At 51.1% G+C, this 6700-nt stretch overlaps 1 long non-coding RNA gene across 1 annotated transcript; it reads left to right on the top strand.

Annotated features, from left to right (window-relative positions):
• Window positions 1-4032: 4032 nt before the first annotated feature.
• Window positions 4033-5540, top strand: LOC133391794 (uncharacterized). Its single transcript, XR_009765261.1, has 2 exons — window positions 4033-4541; window positions 4617-5540. It is a non-coding gene; the product is annotated as an uncharacterized LOC133391794 (long non-coding RNA).
• Window positions 5541-6700: the final 1160 nt, after the last annotated feature.

Here is a 6700-nt window from a genome sequence, read left to right as displayed (position 1 = left end):
CGTTCCCTTGAAAGGGTGAACAATCCTACGCTTGGTGAATTTTGCTTCACAATGATAGAAAGAGCCGACACTGAAGGATCAAAAAGCCACGTCGCTATGAACGCTTGGCGGCCACAAGCCAGTTAACCCGCGTGTGTTGCTTGGGTAGCCGAAGTATGAGCACATGTGTAAACACGCTCCGTGAACACTCCGTGAAAAAGTGTGTAAAACGACCGCGAATCGCTCTGAAAACCTCAGAATCGTGTTCAGAGCACCCATTTTACCTACAGATAGTGTTATCCGGTCAAATTTCGGTGATGTCTTGCGAACTTGAAAAACCGTGTTTTTGTGTGTACATTTGGCCGAAATACCGATAGCGGCGGAAAATTCTGCAATTTGCAGGGGTGGTAGAGGACGTGTCCCTGATTACGGGAAAATTATTTTCCCCCCTCTCCCCCTCTCCCACTCCCCCCAGGGGCCAGAACAGAGTAGGGCGCCCGATAAGAGTCGGATAAGGTCGATGTCGCCCGAAAATTCTGGTTTTTGGCAGGGTGGTAGAGTTGGACCCCCGCAGTCCGAAAAAATTATTTTCCCCGTTCCCACCCTCCCCTCCCCCGCCCGGGAAAAATAGCCCGGAAATAGGTCTAAATTGTGGGTGGAGCCGTTTGACCGCGTAAACGTGCCGGGAAAAATCGGGACTGGTGCGGAATAATTCCCCACGTGAGCGACGCACCCTCCCGAATTTTTCACCACCCACCACCCACCACCCCCAACCAAAGAGAAGCTGGAGGCGCTGATGGAGAAGCTCGCCGCCGCACATCAGCGGGACCGAGATGTGCTCAACTCTCTTCTGGCGGTAAAGGTTAGCGGCGGACAACCGTCAGCTAGTCCGCGTCAACCTCTAACTCCGTTGCCGCGCCGATCCTCTGCGCAGCAGCAGCAGCAACAACAACAGCAGCAGCGGAACCAGCACGAGCAGGAGCAGCCCCGTGCGTCGACGTCGCACGCAGTCATGCCGCCGCGCAGCGAGGCATCGACAGCCGTCCACGGAGACGTCGTGCCGGAGTTAACATTCAGCGAGGTGGTACGTCGCAGGTATCGTGGCAAGGCCAAAGGCAAGCCACGCTCCCAGCAGCAGCCGCAACCGCAGCAACAGCAGCCGCAACCGCAGCAGCAGCAGCGTCAGCCACAGCGACAGGCGGTCGCCGGATCGCAGCAGCAGCAACACGAGCGTATGCAGCAGCAGCAGCAGCAGCAACAACAGCGTAAGCGAAAGCCGAGGCCCGATGTCATAGAGGTGTCACCCAGTGAAGGCGAAACCTGGGATGGCTGTGACATGAAAGGACATATCAAGCAGGGTCGCCGAACCCATGCTAGGCTGCTACGCATGGAGCTAAGTAAGACGGCAAATGCTCCACTTATGCTGAATGGCGTCCGCAAGATCATCGGTGATGCAGGCGTAAGTCGGCTTGTCCCCGAAATGGGTGAGCTGCTCGTGGTCGACAACGATCCCCTCGCTGCGGAGGAGGACATCATTGCCGCCCTCGATGAGAAGATTGGCGCAAGTGCTGGAGTAGTCTCCGCCAGTATTTGAGAACTCCCGGATGGATCGAAGCGAGCACGCATCCGGCTACCAGCGAAGTCGGCTCGTCAGCTGGAAGGAGTCAAACTGTTCCTGTGCGACTGCGTTAGTAAGGTACGTGCAGCTCCACCAACCCCTCCAGAGCGACAGCGTTGTTTCCGCTGTCTGGAGATGGGCCACATTGCTTCGAACTGCCGTTCCATCGCAGATCGGCAGAATTTGTGCATCCGTTGTAGACTAGACGGACACAAAGCACGATCCTGCCAAAATGAGGCGAAGTGTGCACTGTGTGGTGGCGCTCACCACATAGACCACAGCGAATGTGCTTGTTCGGCTCAGCGATGTTCCCGGCCCTGAAAGTCTTGCAGGCGAACCTGGGCCATGGCCGTGATGCCCAGAACCTAGTTCTGCAAGCTGCCAGAGAGGAAAAAGCAGACGTGCTCATCCTCTCTGATGTTCTGCGCCCGCCAGAAAACAACGGCCGGTGGGCATTCAGCAGCTGCAAGACGGTACCCAGGTACCAAAATCCATGCGACTTTTCGCTAACGGATTGATTAAATGGCGCCCGATTAGACGATCCGATAGAAGCACTTTTCAGGCTTAACGGATTGAGCGAGATACACCGTCACGGCGACACGATACATGTTGCATACATGTGTACTACATTTTAAGAGCCCCCCTCGCTTTCTTTCGGATTGCAATGAGTTCAGACACACTTAAAACTTCGTTTAACATATTTCATATTCGTTTTTTATTTTTCACTTTCTTTTATGAAGTACATTCTTTCATACACACATCCTCCCCCAGGTATTTTTCGAAGAAACTAAAAAAAAAACTAACGCACACAACTAGATCCGCGAGAGAGTGCGAATCGGCAAAGAAAAAAAAACATACACACACACACACACACCTCCTCCTCCCCTTGGTGTTTTTCGCAAAGTGATCCCGTAGAACGTGAACGCAAAAACACACACACAAAGCACGCAGGCAAGCACACACACACCTCACTCCTCCCCCCCCCCCCCCACGTGTTTTCGCAAGGTGATTCCGTAGGAGATCGCCAAACAGCAAAAGCACACATACACACACATACACAGCCACGCACGCATGCAAGCACACATACACACACATACACAGCCATGCACGCATGCAAGCACACATACACACACATACACAGCCATGCACGCATGCAAGCACACATACACACACATACACACATACCTACCCCTCCCCCTCTCTTGGTGTTTTTCGCAAGGTGATCCCGTAGGATCTCGTTATGCGAAGCGGCAAAAACACACACAGCCACGCACGCAGGCATGCACACACATACACACACATAGACGCGCGCGCGCACGCACGCACGAACGCACGAGGGAGCGTAAAGGTTCTATACGTTGCCGGTCTCTCCCTCCCGTGTTCTCGTTCTCCGAGAAGGCTGATGTGTGCACGTTTGTGCGTGTACCTTTGCCGTCCTGTAAGCTGGAGGATTAGTTCAGCGCTGTTGAAGAAATGAAAGTTAAGAATAAGATTACTCACTCTTTTTTCGTATGCTTTGTGTGTTTTCATAACTTACCTTATTGGAAACAAAATCCGGAATGAATCTCCTCGTTTCGAATATTCCGCATTCGATCACATCCTCGGCGATGCTCGACACCATCAGTGGATGAAAGCAGGAAAAGAAACAAAGAAAAGCATCAGTCACCATCAACATCACTTTACTCTCACACTTTTACATCGGTCTATGAGTCTTACCTTTTCAATTTCACCAAAACAAACAGGGATGGAATCAAATCCAGAACACCAAAATCACACACGATTTCTGGAGCAAACCGACACATCCTCCCCCTCCAATTGTTTGCCACAGACTGACGTGTGTGTGAGCAGCAATGTTCTTGAAGCGGTGAGCAACGGTAAAGCACACACAAGAAGAAGCGAGACGGCTATACGAGTAGCGACTTACGCCGCCGCACAGACAGCGCGCGTCATAATTTTATGCGCAAAAATCTTGAAATTTAAGTTATTCATGACAAATTGTATCGACATTTTCATACTCTGACGAACTTTTACGAAAGATATGTAAAAACTTAATGTAGTGCAATTAAATTCAGTGCAATATCATTAGCAGAACATAAAATTTTGATATTTGTTTGTAAAGTCAGATCCTAGGAGCTACTACTTTTTTGAACAATAAGTGTAGAAACACAAATTTTGTCTGAGTCCAGAACAGCAACAGGGAAGATGTCGTACGCTGAGTGTGGAGATGTGTGTGTATGTGGTGAACGTTGCCGCGACAAGCGTACTGAAGGATACAACGCGTGTAGGAGGGGGTAAAATCGCTTGGCTCATTGAAAATACAGACAAAGTTGGTGCGAAGAAAACGCAACACTGCGGATTGTATGGAAAATGTTGCGCGTTCAATCCGATTGCCATGCGATTGTCCTGGGGGTAGCGGTGCCCCAGGACAATTAAGTTTTTACATATCTTTCGTAAAAGTTCGTCAGAGTATGAAAATGTCGATTCAATTTGTCATGAATAACTTGAATTTTAAGATTTTCGCGCATAAAATTATGACGCGCGCTGTCTGTGCGGCGGCGTAAGTCGCTACTCGTATAGCCGTCTCGCTTCTTCTTGTGTGTGCTTTACCGTTGCTCACCGCTTCAAGAACATTGCTGCTCACACACACGTCAGTCTGTGGCAAACAATTGGAGGGGGAGGATGTGTCGGTTTGCTCCAGAAATCGTGTGTGATTTTGGTGTTCTGGATTTGGTTCCATCGCTGTTTGTTTTGGTGAATTTGAAAAGGTAAGAATCATTAACCGATGTAAAAGTGTGAGAGTAAGATGATGCTGATGGTGACTGATGATTTTCTTTGTTTCTTTTCCTGCTTTCATCCACTGATGGTGTCGAGCATCGCCGAGGATGTGATCGAATGCGGAATATTCGAAACGAGGAGATTCATTCCGGATTTTGTTTCCAATAAGGTAAGTTATGAAAACACACAAAGCATACGAAAAAAGAGTGAGTAATCTTATTCTTAACTTTCATTTCTTCAACAGCGCTGAACTAATCCTCCAGCTTACAGGACGGCAAAGGTACACGCACAAACGTGCACACATCAGCCTTCTCGGAGAACGAGAACACGGGAGGGGGAGACCGGCAACGTATAGAACCTTTACGCTCCCTCGTGCGTTCGTGCGTGCGTGCGCGCGCGCGTCTATGTGTGTGTATGTGTGTGCATGCCTGCGTGCGTGGCTGTGTGTGTTTTTGCCGCTTCGCATAACGAGATCCTACGGGATCACCTTGCGAAAAACACCAAGAGAGGGGGAGGGGTAGGTATGTGTGTATGTGTGTGTGTATGTGTGCTTGCATGCGTGCGTGACTGTGTATGTGTGCTTGCATGCGTGCATGGCTGTGTATGTGTGTGTATGTGTGCTTGCATGCGTGCATGGCTGTGTATGTGTGTGTATGTGTGCTTGCATGCGTGCGTGGCTGTGTATGTGTGTGTATGTGTGCTTGCATGCGTGCGTGGCTGTGTATGTGTGTGTATGTGTGCTTGCATGCGTGCATGGTTGTGTATGTGTGTGTATGTGTGCTTGCATGCGTGCGTGGCTGTGTATGTGTGTGTATGTGTGCTTTTGCTGTTTGGCGATCTCCTACGGAATCACCTTGCGAAAACACGTGGGGGGGGGGGGGGGAGGAGTGAAGTGTGTGTGTGCTTGCCTGCGTGCTTTGTGTGTGTGTTTTTGCGTTCACGTTCTACGGGATCACTTTGCGAAAAACACCAAGGGGAGGAGGAGGTGTGTGTGTGTATGTATTTTTTTTCTTTGCCGATTCGCACTCTCTCGCGGATCTAGTTGTGTGCGTTAGTTTTTTTTTTTAGTTTCTTCGAAAAATACCTGGGGGAGGATGTGTGTATGAAAGAATGTACTTCAGAAAAGAAAGTGAAAAATAAAAAACGAATATGAAATATGTTAAACGAAGTTTTAAGTGTGTCTGAACTCATTGCAATCCGAAAGAAAGCGAGGGGGGTTCTTAAAATGTAGTACACATGTATGCAACATGTATCGTGTCGCCGCGACGGTATATCTCGCTCAATCCGTTAAGCCTGAAAAGTGCTTCTATCGGATCGTCTAATCGGGCGCCATTTAATCAATCCGTTAGCGAAAAGTCGCATGGATTTTGGTACCGGGGTGGTAGCTGTCGGTGAGCTACCAATTCAGCGCGTGTGGTGCAGCGAAGCTCGGGGGCTGGTAGCAGCGCAAATTGGCGGAGTGACCTTCATAAGCTGCTATGCCCCACCAAGCCTCAACCTCTCCGAGTTCGAGCGCTTCTCGGAAGCCATAGAACTCGAAGCCTTCTCCCACCCTCAAGTCGTCGTCGCCGGCGATTTCAACGCCAGGCATGAGGAGTGGGGCAGTCCGAGAACCTGCGACCGTGGGGAAGAGCTGCACGGAATGGTGGAGCAGCTTGGCCTGAGCGTGATCAACCAAGGTCGGGAATTCACGTTCGATGGCAACGGGGTGGCTCTCCCGAGCATAGTTGACTTGGCGTTCGAGAGCCCGTCGATTGCTCACCCTGATACGTGGGTTGTGAGCACACGCTACACCGCATCAGACCACCGCTATGTCCTCTACACCGTGGGAGGAACACAAGCATCGCCCGAGCAACTGCAGGACCAACAGCAGCCAGCGCAACAGTCCTCTTCGCAGCAGCAGCAGTCATCTTAGCTGCAGCAGCAGCAGCAGTCATCGCAACAGCAGCAGCAGCAACAGCGGCAACCGTCGTCGCGGCAGGGTGCTTCCTCCAGCCAGAGGCGTGTGCGTCACGCTGGCCGTAGATGGAAGACCTCGCAGTTTTCTGCTACCTCATTCCTCGAGGTGCTGTTCGCTGCGGACTTTGTCCAACGTGCAACGAGCCAGGAGGGTATGATCGCAGCCATGTTAAAGGCCTGCGATGAGACGATGCAGCGGGTTACCCGACTGCACCAAGACCCGCATCGGAACACATTCTGGTGGTCTCCCATCCTGGCTCGCCTGAGGAACAACTGCGAGGTTGCCCGTGACCGGATGCTGCAGACGGCTGATTTGGAGGAGCGCAGCATAGCAGCAGCTGAGCACATGACAGCAAGGGCGGAGCTCAG

Source organism: Anopheles gambiae, chromosome 2 (assembly GCF_943734735.2).
Source record: "Anopheles gambiae chromosome 2, idAnoGambNW_F1_1, whole genome shotgun sequence".
NCBI classification, from domain to species: domain Eukaryota; kingdom Metazoa; phylum Arthropoda; class Insecta; order Diptera; family Culicidae; genus Anopheles; species Anopheles gambiae.
Note: the sequence above shows the minus strand (reverse complement) of the source record. Positions and strands in the feature narration are given on the sequence as shown.